Raw genomic sequence first — 18,503 nt, forward strand, 5'->3', positions numbered from 1 at the left:
GCAAAGAGCAAGTAAGACAATAGAGAAATTAGATCAGTGGCCCTGGAAATGGAGGGGGCTGAAGGCTAGTGGACTCAAAAGGGACAAATGAAAGCCGACCCCCTACCCAAGAGAGGGGCTATCTCCATACCTCACCTATGTTGGTGGGGCAACTCTTGTAAATTGGTTACCATCCTGGGATTTCTGTAGAAAATTGTTCTTGTAACTGTTTCATGAGTTTTTCAAAAAACCTCAAAGTCAGGGTCTTACAAACAAGAAATCAGTAGCATCATCTTTCTAAACACCGTTCATGTGTGCCAAACCGATCGAAATAGGAGGCTAATCAAGGGACAAGAGGCCCATCCACACAGAGGCTGCAGTTGAAGTCCTAGTGTCGTCAACATCAGACTCCTAAAGAAGGGATCAGAGAACACGGAGATTAAGAATGCGAAGTCCGGGCGCGGTGGCTCACGCCTGTAATCCCAGCATTCTGAGAGGCTGAGGCGGGCGGATCACGAGGTCAGGAGATCGAGACTATCCTGGCTAACATGGTGAAACCCCGTCTCTACTTAAAAATACAAAAAATTAGCCAGGTGTGGTGGCGGGCACCTGTAGTCCCAGCTACTCGGGAGGCTGAGGCAGGAGAATGGCGTAAACCCGGGAGGTGGAGCTTGCAGTGAGCCGAGATCACCCCACTGCACTCCAGCCTGGGCAACAGAGCGAGACTCCGTCTCAAGAAAAGAATGTGAAGTGGGCCAGGCAAGGTGGCTCACGCCTGTAATCTCAGCTCTTTGAGAGGCCGAGGCGAGCGGATCACCTGAGGTCAGGAGTTCGAGACCAAGCTGACCAACATGGTGAGCCCCTCTCTCTATGAAAAATACAAAAATTAGCCAGGCGTGGTGGCACACACCTCAGTCCCAACTCCTTGGGAAGCTGAGGCACAAGAATTCGTTTGAACCTGGGAGGTGGAGGTGGCAGTGAGCCTAGATGGCGCCACTACACTCCAGCCTGGACACAGAGCGAAACTCCGTCTCAAAAAAAAAAAAAAAAAAGAATGTGAAATCTTGAAGGCAGGGATGATGAATACTCAAATATTCCTGCTCCAGGCACCCTGGTGCCTCACTCATTACATGTCTTGTTATAATCAGGGCAATCAGGCCTTCTGATACCATCTTAGAGTTGACAAACACTGAAACTCACAGAGTCTGGATAAACCCTCTGCTACTGGGGCTTTTTTTTCCCCAACGGCAGAAGAACTAGTATGAGTGTCTGCTCAATTCCAGAGGTGGTTCTCTTTGCTAAGGCCAGTATCAGTGGGTCATCCTAGCCCTCTCTCAAAGAACCTCAGACCCCTGAAAGTGATGGAGTACATTTCGACATGGAAACAGTTGTGCCGGCCCTGTAGTGGTTCTTGGCTGGCTGCCCAGTGCATTCTCACAGTGATGAGTCAAAAGTCTTTGAACATTGTTAATGATACCTTCCCATAGCTAAACTTACCCAGGCATCACAGAGGCCTAAGCCAGCAGATGGGGTGCTGAACTCTGTCGGCTCAAAGAAAAAGAAAAAATCAGCAGTTTGTCTTATGTCCTGCTTGGTCTCTCTGTCCTATGTGGAGAAGACAGTCTTCTCATTGAATTTTATTTCCAACTTCACACAGGTGAAGACAGATCACTTGAAATTTGGGAAGTTTGTTTTGTTTTGTTGTCTCTCTCTCTCTCTCTCTCTCTCTCTCTCTCTCTCTCTCTCTCTCTCTCTTTTTTCTGAGACAGGGTCTCACTGTCACCCAGGCTGGAGGGTAGTGGTGTGATCATGGCTCACTGCAGCCTCAACCTCCTGGGCTCAAGTGATCCTCCCACCTCAGCCTCCCAAATAGCTGGGACTACAGGCATGTGCCATCTCATCTAGCTAATTTTTGTAGTTTTTGTAGAGATGAGGTCTCACTATGTTGCCCAAGCTGGTCTCGAACTCCTGGGCTCAACTGATCCTCCCCCGCCTCAGCCTCCCAAAGTGCTAGGATTACAGGCTGAGCCACTGCACCTGACTCGCTTGAAGTTTTGAGTCTTGTTTATTCTCTGGTCTGTTTCAAGGCATACCTTTTCCTTCTTGGACAGGAATGCGGTGTCGCTCTTCCTTGATCTGCTTCCTGCGTGGTCAAATTTGCGTTACCACAAAAGAAAGACTGATGGCAACACATTTTAGAAAATCCCTGAACTGTACCCTAATTTTATTTTTTCGTTTGTTTGTTTGTTTTTGAGATGGACTTTCACTCTTGTTGCCCAGGCTGGAGTGCAATGGCGGGATCTTGGCTCACTGCAACCTCTACCTCCTGGGTTTAAGGGTTTAAGCGATTCTCCCGCCTCAGCCTCCTGAGTTTCTGGGATTACAGGCATGCGCTATCACGCCCGGCTAATTTTGTATTTTTAGTAGAGATGGGGTTTCAACTTTGTTGGCCAGGCTGGTCTTGAACTCCTGACCTCAGGTGATCCACCCGCCTTGGCCTCCCAAAGTGCTAGGATTACAGACTTGAGCCATCGCACCGGGCCATGTGCCCTAATTTTAATGCCTTAACTAAACAAAGTTGTGGTGATTCTATCTGAAACACTATAGTTTATTTTTCATTTTAAGTTTCTCTGACTTATGAAAATGAACATTCCATTTTTTCACTTATTGCTTAGTTCTTCTGAATTGTTCCTATTGTCCTTTCATTTTTCCTTGGAGAAACTTTTGCTGATCAGCACAAGGGAAGTTAATATCAAGATTCAGATCCAGCTGCTGACATGAATAGATGCATAATTTCTCATCCTGCCTCCCTCTTACAAGAATATCTTTTAACACAATGGTTAATGCAATATTTCAAATGATGTAAATTCATCTCATGAATATTTCTAGAGAAATAAGATTTTATTTAATACCACATCTTTGTCCCACTGAACTCCCATTTCCACCAGAGGAGATTATGCATTTTGGAAATAGAAAGTATTGGAGCTGTTACACTTAAAATGATATCATATGACTTAAAAGGCACTGCTATGTTGCTCAGTAGTAGTAACAAATTTTTGGATAAAAACTGAAGGTGTGGCCAGGCATGGTGGCTCATGCCTGTAATCTCAGCACTTTGGGAGGCTGAGGTGGGTAGATCGCTTGAGCCCAGGAGTTTCAGACCAGCCTGGACAACATAGTGAGATCCTGTCTCTACAAAAAATACAAAAATTAGTCGGATGAGGTGGCACATACCTGTAGTCCCAGCTACTCAGAAGGTTGAAATGGGAGGATCACTTGAGCCCAGGAGGTTGAGGCTGCAGTGAGCCGTGACTACACTACTGCATTCCAGCCTGGGTGACAGAGCAAGACCCTGTCTCAAAAAAAATAAAAATAAAAATAAAAAATTGAAGGTGGGTGAGCTTCTGCCTTTCATACTTCCTATCTCTGAGTACTGGGACTTAACATCTGTAATTTTCATATAATGAACAATGCTTTGATAACCTTTAATATCATCTTTATATTAATATAAATTACATGCTGAGTGCTATACAAAAGACAGTCATTGTATAGTGCTTCTAATGAGCTTTATGGGGAAATGTAAAAATCTCACAGTGCCAGAAAGTAAAGATGTGCTGAACAAAGGTGACAGGGCACAGCAGAAGGGCACAGGAGCCAGCCCCAAAGGGTTCCCAAAGGCCAAAGCTGGAGCGATTCAAGCGACAAAATAATTAATAATTGTATTTGAAGAAAATTAATATCTTTGAGTCTATAGAAATACAACTAAATAACTGACTAGGGGAAAATATCAAGGAGAAGGGACAAGTCTTCCTTACAGAGGAATTCCAATTAAAGTGTAAGAGAAATGAGAGAAAGGGAAAAGCATCATTAGAACATCACAGTGACTGCTAATATAGGCATGATCCAACTACCATTCACAAATGAGTGGGTGAAAATTTAAGGAGAAACAGGATATTTGCATAGCCTCAAAGTATTTTCCCTGAAATAAATATGTCTTAATTTTTTTTTTTTTTTTTTTTTTGAGACGGAGTCTCGCTCTGTCGCCCAGCCCAGGCTGGAGTGCAGTGGCGCGATCTCGGCTCACTGCAAGCTCCGCCTCCCGGGTTCACGCCATTCTCCTGCCTCAGCCTCCCGAGTAGCTGGGACTACAGGCGCCCACAACCGCGCCCGGCTAATTTTTTGTATTTTTAGTAGAGACGGGGTTTCACCGTGGTCTCGATCTCCTGACCTTGTGATCCGCCCGCCTCGGCCTCCCAAAGTGCTGGGATTACAGGCGTGAGCCACCGCGCCCGGCCTGTCTTAATATTTAAAATGGGGGAAATAGTAACTTTACTTGGAGAACTCTGGCAAATAGCACTTTTTTTTTCTTTCTATTATACTTTAAATTTTGGGATATATGTGCAGAATGTGCAGGTTTGTTACATAGGTATACATGTGCCATGGTGGTTTGCTGCACCCATCAACCTGTCATCTATATTAGGTATTTCTCCTAATGCTATCCTTCCCCTTGCCCCCCACCACCCAACAGGCCCTGGTGTGTGATGTTCCCCTCCCTGTGTCCATGTGTTCTCATTGTTCAGCTCCCACTTATGAGTGAGAACATGCGATGTTTGGTTTTCTGTTTCTGTGTTAGTTTGCTGAGAATGATGTTTTCCAGCTTCATCCATGTCCCTGCAAAGGACATGAACTCATCCTTTTTTATGGATGCATAGTATTCCATGGTATATATGTGCCGCATTTTCTTTATCCAGTCTATCTTTGATGGACATGTGGGTTGGTTCCAAGTCTTTGCTATTGTGAATAGTGCTTCTTTTGAGAAGTGTCTGTTCACTTTAAGTAGGCAGTCATGGCTCTATCCTGATGGCTTTTTTTTTTCTTTTTTTAGACAGAGTCTCACTCTGTCACCCAAGCTGGAACAAAATGATGCGATCTCTGCTCACTGTGACCTCTGCCTCCTGAGCTCAAGCTCAAGAGATTCATGTACCTCAGGTGTGCACCACCATGCCTAGCTAATTTTTGTATTTTTAATAGAGATGGGGTTTTGCCATGTTGACTAGGCTGGTCTCGAACCCCTAGCTGAAGTGATCTGCTTGCCTCAGCCTCCCAAAGTGCTGGGATTACAGGTGTGAGCCACCTCGCTGGGCCTGATGGTTTTGAGGCAGACTTTTCCATTCCTCCTTTGCTTCGTGTACACCGGGTTAAAGGTAACTGATGTCTAGATCAAAAGTCACAAAAATATTAATAACAAATGTCTTGCTCTATTATGTTTACCTGACTTGATAGCCTCTCTTAGAATGACCCACTCCCTTCCCTCTTTTTCTTTTTCAGTAAATCTTTTTCAACAAATCTAACAGGACTGGGTTTAGATCACTTATGAAACAGCTAAACCATGACCTTCTTTACAAGGTTTGTGGGAAAGCCTTGCTTTGTAAACAAAGGAAAACACAAAGGAAGCAACTAGAAGGTGAGACGTGCATGTCCACAATGCTACAAAAATAGGGTGTCCTCGTTTAAAAATCCAAAGAATGCCTGAGTAATCAACTCCCAAGCTGACCAGTCACACGAGCTTGTATCTAAAGTGCGCAAAAAGAGCCCTGGTGTACAGGCGAACTTGCCAAGAACATTTTTCCATCCTTTTCCACAGCACTGCTTTGTCTAAGAAAATAGTAAATTGGGAGAACGGTCCTAGGAGATTAACAAAAAAACATGGTTTCTGCTGTTTTCTACACAGCCTGCTGGTTTCCTCCCCCACCAAAATCACAAGGGGTCATGTGTAAGGAATTGCATTTTCACAATTAAAAGACAAATCAAATGATAATCAAAAAAGTTCCCAAAGCGCCAGACATTAAGATCATATGTGTGAAATATGTATTGTAATAAATGTTAACATTAAGCCAGGCATGGTGGCTCACGCCTAGAATCTCAGCACTTTGGGAGGCCTAGCCGGGCAGATCACTTGAGGTCAGTAGTTCACAACCCACCTGGCCAACATGTGAAACCCTGTCTCTACTAAAAATACAAAAATTAGCCAGGTGTGGTGGTGCGCACATGTAATTCCAGCTGCTCAGGAGGCTGAGGCAGAAGAATCGTTTGAATCCAGGAGGTGGAGGTTGCAGTGAGCCGAGATTGTGCCACTGCACTCTAGCCTGGGCAACAGAGCAAGACTCCGTCTAAATAAATAAATAAATAAACGTTAACACTAAATAGAACCATGGCGTTTAACATAGGAATAAACTGTAGCAACAGGCCAATTTTTAAAAATGAAAATTCATAAATTACCATGGGAGGCTTTTCATCTCATTGGTAATGAAAATTTAAAAGTAGGAATTGACTTGCAGACATAGTTTCTCTTTTTGTCCCTGAACCTTCAGGAGAAGCTACGCTGAGGGGCTCCTTCACAGGCTGGGTTCCTTTGGAGCTCAGTCTCCAGGCTGCACAGACATTGGCCTGCGTTCCTGACAGAGGGAAGAACAAGTGAGGATGTGCCGAGTCTGCGGAACAGATGGCATTTTCAAGGGGTCTCCTGTGGAAGGGGCAGGAGTGTAGTGAAATGTGTGATTCTAAATGGTTTCTATGCCAGGGCCAGATCAAACAAGACCCTGCAGGCAATGGGTAGGAGCACAGGTTTCCTTTTTCTTTTCTTTTTTTTTCTTTTTTCTTTTTTTTGAGACAGTCTCGCTCTGTTGCCCAGGCTGGAGTGAAGTGGCACAATCTCGGTTCCCTGCAACCTCTGCCTCCTGGGTTGAAGCAATTATCCTCCCTCAACCTCCCGAGTAGCTGGGATTACAGGTGTGCACTACCACACGTGGCTAATTTTTGTATTTTTAGTAGAGACGGGGTTTCACCATGTTGGCCAGGTTGGTCTCAAACTCCTGGCCTCAAGTGATTCACACACCTCGGCCTCCCAAATGCTGGGATTACCAGTATGAGCCACCGTGCCTGGCCTGGAGCACAGATTTCTAAGCAGGCTGTTTTTAGGGAGGTAACTGGTGAGCTCTGCGGAAAAAGGACTAGAGGAAGAGCTTGCAGATGGGAGGCCAGGAACAGGCCAGAGGTGGTAAAGGCAAGAAATATGATAGCATTGATACTGACAAAGAGGAGAGGTTACATTCTAGAGCCATTTTTGAAATACATTTGACAGGCTCTGATGAGGCAGTGGATTTGGGAAGAGGATAGGGAGCAAAGATGGAGGATTCAATGGAAATATTTTGTTAGTTGGCTTGGAAGCTGGATAGTGGAGTTTCAACTAAGTGGAGAAATCAACTAAGTGGAGAAGGAAGTTTTTGTTGGGGAAGGGATGTGGAGGAGATAATGAATTCACATTTGAATGTTATTAAGAGCAAATACAGTCAGGCTCCGTAGCTCACGCCTATAATCGCAACACTTTGGGAGGGCAAGGTGGGTGGATCACTTGAGTCCAGGAGTTCAAGATCAGCCTGGCAACACAGCGAAACCCTGTCTCTACAAAAACAAAAACAAAAAAATGCAAAAATTAGCCAGGCATGGTGGCACGTGCCTATAGTCCCAGCTTACATGGGAGGCTGAGGTGGGAGGATCACTTGAGCCTGGGAGGTTGAGGCTGCAGTGAGCCAAGATTGCACCACTGCACTCCAGCCTGGGTGACCGATCAAGACTCTGTCTCAAAAAAAAAAAAAAAAAGTGAATACGAAAGGGAATGAAGTACTGATTTATGCCACAACATGGTTGACCCTTGAAAATATGATGCTAGGTGACAGAAGCCAGTTGTCGAAAGCCACCTATTATATGGTTCCATGTATATGAGATGTCCGGAACAGGCAAATCCATAGAGACAAGGTAGGCTAGTGGTTGTCAGGGGCTGGGGGAATTGAGGAGTGACAGCTAATGGGTACAGGGTTTCATTTTGGGGTGACAAAACATTCTAAAATTGATTGTGTTGATGGTTGCACAACTCTGTGAATATACTAAAAACTGTTGAATTATACATTTTAAAATGGGTGAATTGCCAGGCACAGTGGCTCACGCCTATAATTCTAGCACTTTGGAAGGCCGAGATGGGTGGACTGCCTGAGGTCAGGAGTTTGAGACCAGTCTGGCCAACATGGTGAAACCCTGTCTCTACTAAAAATACAAAAATTAGCTGGGAATGGTGGTGTGTGCCTGTAGTCCCAGCTACTTGGGAGGCTGAAGCAGAAGAATCGCTTGAATCCAGGAGGCAGAGGTTGCAGTGAGCCGAGATCGCACCACTGCACTCCAGCCTGGCGACAGAGCAAGACCGTCTCAAAAAAAAAAAAAAAAAAAAAAAGTGAATTGTATGATATGCAAATTATATCTCAATAAAAGCTGTTAAAGATTTTAAAAGAGGCCGGGCGCGGTGGCTCAAGCCTGTAATCCCAGCACTTTGGGAGGCCGAGACGGGCGGATCACAAGGTCAGGAGATCGAGACCATCCTGGCTAACACGGTGAAACCCCATCTCTACTAAAAAATACAAAAAACTAGCCGGGCGAGGTGGCGGGCGCCTGTAGTCCCAGCTACTCGGGAGGCTGAGGCAGGAGAATGGTCTAAACCCGGGAGGCGGAGCTTGCAGTGAGCTGAGATCCGGCCACTGCACCCCAGCCTGGGCGACAGAGCAAGACTCTGTCTCAAAAAAAAAAAAAAAAAGATTTTAAAAGAGTGATCATGATTACAGCATTTCAGTATGGGAAGATGCAGAGGTTCTGGAGATGGATGGTGGTGATGGTCGCACAACAATGTGAATGTATTTAATGCCACTGAACTGTACATTAATACATGGTTAAAATGGGAGATGTTGTTATGTATATTTTAGCACCAAAAGAGAATGAATACATATGTGATTGGTGGGTTATATGGGGCTGGGTGGGGACGATATTCCCTGTGTTTTAACTCCTCCAATAATACCCCCACACTGCTTCCCAAACAGGAAATCAGAATTACAATAACCACCACCCCATCACCTCGGGGTTCAGAGAAACCAGGACCAGTGGCCTGAGTTGACGGTGAAACGCCACAGCCATCCCCTAGACTGTGAAGGCCTCAAAGCAGACAGCCAACCTCAGATGCATCCTCAAGCCCCAGAGGCCATGGGACTTAATTGAGAAGTCTCTGAACCAGGCGGTCACTTAATAAGAGATGGTACAACCCTTTTCTAGCACGACTTCTTATTAAATAGAGTCAGTCAAATCAAGTTCCTTTTCTCAAAAATAATTACAGACCAGCCAGAGGCAAAAGTGGGAAGTCAGTCAAGTTCATCTTCTTTGTTTTGCTTGCCAGCCCTGGGTTAGGGATTCTATTCCCCAGCTGAAGTTTTCTTTTCTGGACCACAGAAGTTCTCAAAGTGTGGTTCCCAGCCCAGTGGCAGCAGCATGTGGGAACTTGTTAGAGATGCACGCTGGGGACCCCACCCGGGGTCAGGATCTCTGGGGCTGGGACCCAGTAACCTGTGTTTTGATCAGCAGCTCAGGTGTGAGAATCCCCACTGTACCTCAGCTCCTCAGAGCCAAGGCAAAAGCTCTGCCATCTGATGAACTGCTCGGTCCTTGGCAATGAAAATGGGCTCAAGGGAGCTACCAGTGACGCACAGCCCTGAGCTAGTAAAACTGACTTGATGTTTTGCGAAATATATTCGTATCATTATCATTACAAAAGTAATCTCTTCTCAGTATTTTTAAAAATAAAACAGGCCAGGCACAGTGGCTCATGCCTATAATCCCAGCACTTTGGTAGGCTGAGGCAGGAGGATTGCTTAAGCCTAGGAGTTTAAGACCAGCCAGGACAACATAGTGAGATCCTATCTCTACAAAAATAAAATAATAAAAAATCAGCCAAGCATGGTGGCACACACCTGCAGTCCCAGCTACTCGGGAGGCTGAGGTGGGAGGATTGCTTGCGCCTAGGAGGTCGAGGCTGCAGTGAACCATGATCACATCACTGTCCTCCAGCTTGAGTGACAGAACAAGACCCTGTCCCAAAAATAAAATAAAATAAAACATTAAAGATACAGTGTATAAGGTGAAAATCTTCCATCATCTCACAATTACCAATTGCTGCAGAGATAATTGATAACCACTGTTACCTCTTGAAGGAATATTCTTCCAGACATTTTTTAAAGTGTGTAGTGATACTAAGATATATGATGATTTCCACCTATTATCACTGTAATTTTTTGGAGCTAGTAACTCCTCTTTAGTGCTCTAATGATGGAAATTGAGAACCTTGAAGATGGGGTACTATTTTCCCTGGAGGACTCTCAAATCACCTTTTTCTTTTTTCCTAAATTTGAATGCATTTCATAACCTTCTTCTGGGAAGAAATTAGAATTCCTGATAAAAATGCTAAAGCAATTCTCTGATACTCTTTAATGAGATTAAGCCCTTGTCAGGGAGACTGCTCCCTCTACCCCCCGCCCCCCTCTCAGCTGACCTAAGGTCAGAAATCTAGTGATGTTTAGCCAGACATTCTTTCACCTTGTGTCCAGTCTGACAATGATCATCTGACCATTCATTTCCCAGAAAATGTCCCAACCAAGAGGGAATAAGAGGGAATCTTGGGGCTGGGTGCGGTGGCTCATGCCTGTAACCTCAGCACTTTGGGAGGCCAAGGCAGGTGGATCCCCTGAGGTGAGGGGTTCAAGACCAACCTGGCCAACACGGCGAATCCCTGTCTCTACTAAAAATACAAAAAAAAAAACTAGCCAGGCATGGTGGTGGGCACCTGTAATCCCAGCTATTTGGGAGGCTGAGGCAGGAGAATTGCTTGAACCTGGGAGGCAGAGGTTGCAGTGAGCTGAGACTGTGCCACTGCACTCCAGCCTGGGCGATAGAGACTCTGTCTCAAGAAAAGAAAAAAAAAAAAAAAAAAAAAAGAGGGAATCTTGAAACAAAACTTTGACTTTGACATGTGTTCATAATTAAATTTTCTGAAAAGTTTTATGTATGCCTCAGTCTTTCATAACTGTAAACAACACACACACAAACTATCAGATATGGACTAGACCTTTTCTCAGTGCCTGAATAAAGGAATAAAAAGGTTTGACCTGCCATAAAATAGTGTTATGGGTCTTTTGAAAGTCTCTCTGGGCAAAAAGGATGATCTTAAGATAATAATCGCTACCATTTATGGAGGAGGGGGCTGCAATACTCTGATCTGCTTTTAAATTCTCACAACAGTGTCAGTTATATGTTAGTATTAACACTGTACAAGGGAGGGAACTCAAGTTCAGAGAGGCTAAATGTCATGCCCAATCAATGTTCTTTAGCAGGAAAGAGTAGTCCTGGGAATGTAAAGTCAGCTGTGTCTGATTCCATTAGAAATGATGACATCGTCTGAAATTGGACAAAACAGCTCATTTGTTTTCATGGTTTAGAACTCCTATTCAATGGTCTTTTTTTTTTTTTTTTTTTTTTTTGAGACGGAGTCTTGCTCTGTCGCCCAGGCTGGAGTGCAGTGGTGCGATCTCGGCTCACTGCAAGCTCCGCCTCCCGGGTTCACACCTCCTGAGTAGCTGGCACTACAGGCGCCCGCCACCACACCCGGCTAATTTTTTTTTTGTACTTTTAGTAGAGATGGGGTTTCACGGTGTGAGCCAGGATGGTCTCGATCTCCTGACCTCGTGATCCGCCCGCCTCGGCCTCCCAAAGTGCTGGGATTACAGGCATGAGCCACCGCGCCCGGCCAGTCAATGGTCTTAATAAAAAATGTCAGTGGATCTTCGTGTTTTGCTTGGTATGAAATCTGGATACATATAAAACGCTCATGGTATAACACTAAGTGATAAAACGGACTACACACTTATACATCTCCAATTGCCTTTTTTTTTTTTTTTTTTTTGAGACAGGGTCTCACTCTGTTACCTGGACTGGAGTACAGTGGTGCGATCTCGGCTCACTGCAACCTCCGCCTCCCGGGTTTAAGCGATTCTACCGCCTCAGCTTGCCGAGTAGCTGGGATTACATGCGCCCGCCACTACCGCCTGACTGATTTTTGTGTTTTTAGTGGAGATGGGGTTTCAGCATGTTGGCCAGGTTGTCTTGAACTCCTGACCTCAAATGATCCACCTGCCTTAGCCTCCCAAAGTGCTGGGATTACAGGCATGAGCCACTGTGCCTGCCTCCCAGTTGCCTTTTATTTTATTTTTTTTTTTTGAGACAAAGTCTCACTGTCTCCCAGGCTGGACTGCAGTGGCACAATCTCGGTTCACTGCAACCTCCTCCTCCCAGGTTCACACCATTCTCCTGCCTCAGCTCCCCCAGTAGCTGGGACTACAGGTGTCTGCCACCAGGCCTGGCTATTTTTTTTTTTTTCGTATTTTTAGTAGAGACGGGGTTTTATAGTGTTACCCAGGATGGTCTCGATCTCCTGACCTCATAATCCACCCCCCTCGGCCTCCCAAAGTGCTGGGATTACAGGTGTGAGCCACCGCGCCTGGCTCCCAGTTGCCTTTTAACTTAAAAAATACATTAAAAGCTTTGCAAGCAAATATTCCAAAAGGTTAAAAGGTCATCCTAAAGCCATGCGACTGTTGTTGATCCATTTTCCTTCTATTTTCTGAGCCAGCAGAGCATGGCTATGAGGTGTCTATGCCACCGGCCTGGGCATGATGAGTTTAGGCTTCACCTAGTACTAGCTGCTGTGTAACCTTGGGAGGTTTCTTTGTTATTGTCGTTGCTGTTATTGAGATAGGGCCTCACTCTGTCACCCAGGCTGGAGTGCAGTGGTGCAATCATGGCTCACTGCAGCCTCCACCTCCCGGGCTTAAGCAATCTTCCCACTTCAGCCTCCCAAGTAGCTGGGACTACAGGCACCCGCTGCCATGCCTGGCTAATTTTCATATTTCTTTGTAGAGACGGAGATCTTACCATGTTGCCCAGGCTGGTCTTGAACTCCTAGGCTCAAGCTATCCTCCTACCTGGGCCTCCCAAAGTGTTGGGATTACAGGTGTGAGCCACTGCATCTGGCCAGGAGGTTTCTTAACCTGTGACTCAGTTTCCCCATCTGTAAAATGGGGAGAATAGTGCCTACTTCATAGGGTTGTCATGAGGCAATAATGTGCTAATACTTGCAAAGTGCCCAGGATAGTGACCGGCACTGTTCCAGGTTTTCTTCAAAGAGCATAATTTTAATAATGGAAAAGGTTGCTTTCAAAGATTATTATACCTTTACTAATTTATGACTTTCTTTTCTTGAACACCTTAGAATAAGTAATGAATATAGTTGAACAAATAAACACTTAAAAATTATCACAGGACTTTGAAGTGAGCATCTAATTTGACAATTCATAGCAAAGTCTTAAAAAATACACACTTCTGCTCAATACTAGCACATTGACCACTTGTGTTTATCATCTCTTCCTCTCAAATCCTGGTAAAGTGATAGTAAAGAAATAAAAGGGAGGCCAGGCATGGTGGTTCACGCTTGTAATCCCAGCACTTTTTGGAGGCTGAGGTGGGCAGATCACTTGAGGTCAGGAGTTTGAGACCAGCCTGGATAACATGGTGAAACCCCATCTCTACTAAAAAAAAAAACTACAGAAGTTAGCCAGGCGTGGTGGTGGGTGCCTGTAATTCCAGCTACTGGGGAGGCTGAGGCGGTAGAATCTCTTGAACCTGGGAGGTGGAGGTTGCAGCAAGCCAAGATTGCACCACTGCACTCCAGCTTGGCGACAGAGCAAGACTCCGTCTCCAAAACTAATAATAATAAATTAATTAATTAATTAAAGGGAAATCCTCCAACAAGGACAAGGAGAACAGGAGAGGAAGCATCAAAGGGCTCGGCATCTCAAGGTACTGTTGGGGTTCAAACAGCAGCCGGGGAGGGTAACAGGCTTAGCAGGACACCACCAAAGTGGGCTCTTCAACCTAGAGGTCTATACTCAACCAAACCATCAATCAAATATAAACGTGGAATAATGACATTTTCAGACATGTAAGGACTCCAAATACATACCTCCCATGTCCTCTTTTTACAGAATGTCAGAAGGATGTGCTCCAGCCAAAAAAAAAAGGAGTATGTTAAGACAGCAGAAACATGAGACTCACGAAACGAGGGATTCCATACACAAAAGCAGTGAGAGAGAAATCCCTGGATGGCACTGTCTGGCAGGTCAGTTCAGCTGGAACTGAATGGAGACTCTAGGAGGGAAGTCTGATTTAACTGAGTGTTTGGAACACGCTATTGATAAGCCTCGGCAGATTTAATGGAGGATCTAGATGTGGGCGGAATAATGGGCCCCCCAAACATGTTCACACCCTAATCTGTGGAGCCTATGAATATGTTGTTATATGAAAAAAACTAAGGTTGCAATTGAAATTAAGGTTGCCAATTAGCTGCTCTCGGGATGGGAAATTTATCATGCATTGCACGGGTAGACTCAATGTAATCACAAGGACCCTTTAATATGGAACAGGGAAGAAGAGTGTGTGGGAGTCATGACGCTGCAAGAGGAAGACTCGACTGGCCATGGCCGGCTTTGAAGATGGAAGGCAGCCACCAGCCAAGGAATGTGGAAGCCTCTCGAAGCTGGAAAAAGCAAGGAATGAATTCTCCTCTAGAGATTCCAGAAGGAATGCAGCCCTATCAGCACCTTGATTTTAGCTCAGTCATACCCACTTTGAACTTCTGGCTTAGCTATAGCAGCCATAGGGAAGTAACACAGAGGATTTGAATAAGTGTCCAAAACTAAGCAAGTAAGAAAATGCAAGGCAGTTATTGACATTGGGGAAAACTAAGTTGTAAAAAAGGAAACAATCCATGTATAATCTACCTGGGTCAACAAAAGTAAAAAAAAAAAAAAAAAGAAAAAAGAAAAAAGAAAAAATAGCAAAAAAAAAAAAAAAAGACAAAAACTAATATTTATGTGGTTGTATAATGTCAAGCAATTAATATTGATTAACCAAAAAATATGATAATAATAAATTGGGAGACTTTGGGGTTGGAAGGCAAGGGAGTAAGACAGCAAAATCCTTATCTATTACTGGAGAAACTCAATAGATAGTGCCTAAAATTCATAAATCAAGACAGCAGGCCAGGCGTGGTGGCTCATGCCTGTAATCCCAGCACTTTGGGAGGCAAAGGTGGGCAGATCACTTGAGGTCAGGAGTTTGAGACCAGCCTGGCCAACATGGCAAAACCCCATCTCTACTAAAAATACAAAAATTAGCCGGGCATGGTGGCGCACACCTGTAATTCCAGCTACTTGGAAGGCTGAGGGAGAAGAATCACTTGAACCTGGGAGGCAGAGGTTGCAGTAAGCTGAGATCGCACCACTGCACTCCAGCCTGGGTGACAGAATGAGACTCCATCTCAAAATAAATAAATAAATAAAATAAAATAAAAGACTACTATGTAACAAACGTTTGCTATAGAGTTTTTTTTTTTTGAGACAGGGTCCGGCTCTGTCGCCCAGGCTGAAGTACAGTGGTGTGATCTCGGCTCACTGCAGCCTCAGCCTCCCAGGTTCAAGCAATTCTCATGCTTCAGCCTCCCGAGTAGCTGGAATTACAGGTGTGTGCCACTACACCTGGATAGTTTTTAAATTTTTATTAGAGATGGGGTTTTGCCATGTTGGCCAGGTTGGTCTCCAACTCCTGGCCTCAAGTGATCCTCCCTACTTGGCCTCCCAAAGTGATGGGATTACAGGCATGAGCTACTGAGCCCAGTCATAGAGCTTTTTAATGAATGGAAAAAGTGACAACAGCAAATTACAAAATGGTATGTTAACAACCATTTAATTTTTTTTTTCTTTTTTTTCAGACAGGGTCTGGCTCTGTCACCAGGCTGGAGTGCAGTGGCACAATCTCGGCTCATTGCAACCTCCACCTCCCAGGCTCAAGCGATTCTCCCACCTCAGCCTCCCGCGTAGCTGGGACTACAGGCGCACACCACCACACCCAACTAATTTTTTTGTATTTTTGGTAGATATGGGGTTTTGCCATGTTGCCCAGGCTGGTCTCAAACTCCTGGGCTCAAGTGAGTCACCTGCCTCAGCCTCCCAAAAGTGCTGGGATTACAGGCATGGGCCACTGCACCTGGCCAACAACTCTTCAATTTTTGTTTACAAAGTGTGCATGTATAATGCGTAGGAAAATGAGTTTTTTTTTTTTTTTTTTTGAGACAGGGTCTTGCTCTGTCACCCAGGCTGGAGTGCAGTGGCATGATCATGGTTCACTGCAGCCTAAACCTTCTTACCAGTCTCAAGCAATCCTCCCATCTCAGCCTCCAGAGTAGGTGGGACTACAGGTGCGCCACCACACCCGGATGAAAAATGAGCATTTTTGTATATGTAGGTATGTACACCTATATATTATGTGTATATATGCATATGTAGAGACAGAGAGAAACAGAGTAGAAAAGTGTGTGTGTGAATGCAAAGTGGGTATATATGTGACAAAAGTACACAAGGATTTTTTTCCCCAGAGATAGGGTTTCACTGTGTCGCCCAAGCTGGAGTGCAGTGGTATGATCACGGTTCACTGCAGCCTTGACCTCCTGGGTTCAAGTGATCCTCCCACCTCAGCCTTCTGAGTAGCTGGGACCACAGGTGCACACCACCATGCCCAGCTAATTTTTTTTTCCTAATGTTTTGTAGAGACAGGGTCTCACTATGTTGCCCAGGCTGGTCTCAAACTCCTGGACTCAAACGATCCTCCCCCTCCTTAGCCTCCCAAAGTGCTGGGATTATAGGCGTAAGCCACTGTGCCTGCACACAAGGACCAAGACCAAACTGTTAACTGTGCTTACCACTGAGTAGTAGGCATACAGGTCATTTTAATGTTCTTCTTTATACTTCCCCATATTTTCTAGGATTTCCCGTATCAAACATGCATTACTCATAACCAGAAAATAATTACTTTCATTTCATGTAAACAAGTAACTTTTTAAAATGAGCATCTGAGACCTTAGGGACTAACTGCAGCAAGCAGCTGTCACCAAAAATTACACATGTAGGAGTCAGAACAGCTAAGAAAAAATATGTCAACTATCTTTATTAACTAACGCTCTCCAGAATGTGGTTTAGCTATACATGTTCTAGAAGTATGTTAGAGCCATTGCTATAACTCTACATATCTTGTTCTCTTTAGATTCTTGTTTTGAACTAAGGTCTGTGAGGCCAGAACATCTTGGCAGGCGCTGCATGTCATCTGGTTTCTAGGCAATATTTTAGAAAGGCAGCTCAATTCCCCTTCTTGCCCATTAGGTGGGGCAAGAAAGCTTTAGAAGAGTCCCTACCCGCTGAAACATGAACAGGAAGATACCAAATTGCAGAAAAAGCAGTTAGAGTGGTTCAGAAGTCATCCCCATACAGTTGGATGGGATGTATGCTAAAATTTTCCTAGGGTGAAAACTGTTTCCAGAGAGTTTTCTAGAGAATACCAAGTTGAGAGTCTGTAAAATGTGTTTCAATACCTGACAATCACACCGTAACCAGGACTTTTTTCTAGCATTTGAAATTAAAATAGCTCAGGTTGAAATGCTGACATATCATTTTTCATGGGTCAGATTGGCAAAATTCAAAAGCTTGTCAATACACTCTGCTGGCCAGACTGTTGGGTAAGTGGCACTCTCATCCACTGCTGGGGGAAATGCACCCTGGTCCAACTGCCATGGAGAAGGGCTGGTGATATCTAACAACATCCCATATACATTTTACCCTTCAGCCCAGCAATCTCATTTTTTTGTTTTGAATTTACTCTGAAGATTCACCTCCAACAATATGAAAATAAATATGCACAAGGTTATTGATTACAGCATGATTTGTAATTGCAAAATGTCTACCTAAATGTCCAAATATAAGAGTGTGGTTGAATAAGTTATGGTACAGCTACACAGTGGAGTACTATGCAGCTATAAAGAAGAATGAGGCCAGGTGCAGTGGCTCACGCCTATAATCCCAGCACTTTGGGAGGCCGAGGCAGGCAGATCACCTGAGGTCAAGAGTCTGAGACCAGCCTGGCTAACATGGTGAAACCCTGTCTTTACTAAAAATACAAAAATAGCTGGGTGTGGTGGTAGGTGCCTGTAATCCTAGCTACTTGGGGGGCTGAGGCAGGAGAATCGCTTGAACCCAGGAGGCGGAGGTTGCAGTGAGCCAAGATTGTGCCACTGCACTCCAGCCTGGGCGACAGAGCAAGACTCCGTCTCAAAAAAAAAAAAAAAAAAAAAGACAATCTCACAAACTGGTATGGAACAATTTCCAAGATTTCTTAAGTGAAAAAAGCAAAGTGCTACCTTCTGTATATGGAAAAAAGGTGGGGGGGAATAAGAAAACATACATATATCTGGCCGGGCGCAGTGGCTCACGCCTGTAATCCCAGCACTTTGGGAGGCCGAGGCGGGTGGATCACAATGTCAGAAGATCGAGACCATCCTGGCTAACACGGTGAAACCCCTTCTCTACTAAAAATACAAAAAAAAAAAAAAAAAAAGTCAGGCTTGGTGGCAGGTGCCTATAGTCCCAGCTACTCAGGAGGCTGAGGCAGCAGAATGGTGGGAACCTGGGAGGCGGAGTTTGCAGTGAGGCGAGATCATG

Source organism: Macaca fascicularis, chromosome X (genome assembly GCF_037993035.2).
Source record: "Macaca fascicularis isolate 582-1 chromosome X, T2T-MFA8v1.1".
In the NCBI taxonomy this organism is placed as follows: Eukaryota; Metazoa; Chordata; class Mammalia; order Primates; family Cercopithecidae; genus Macaca; species Macaca fascicularis.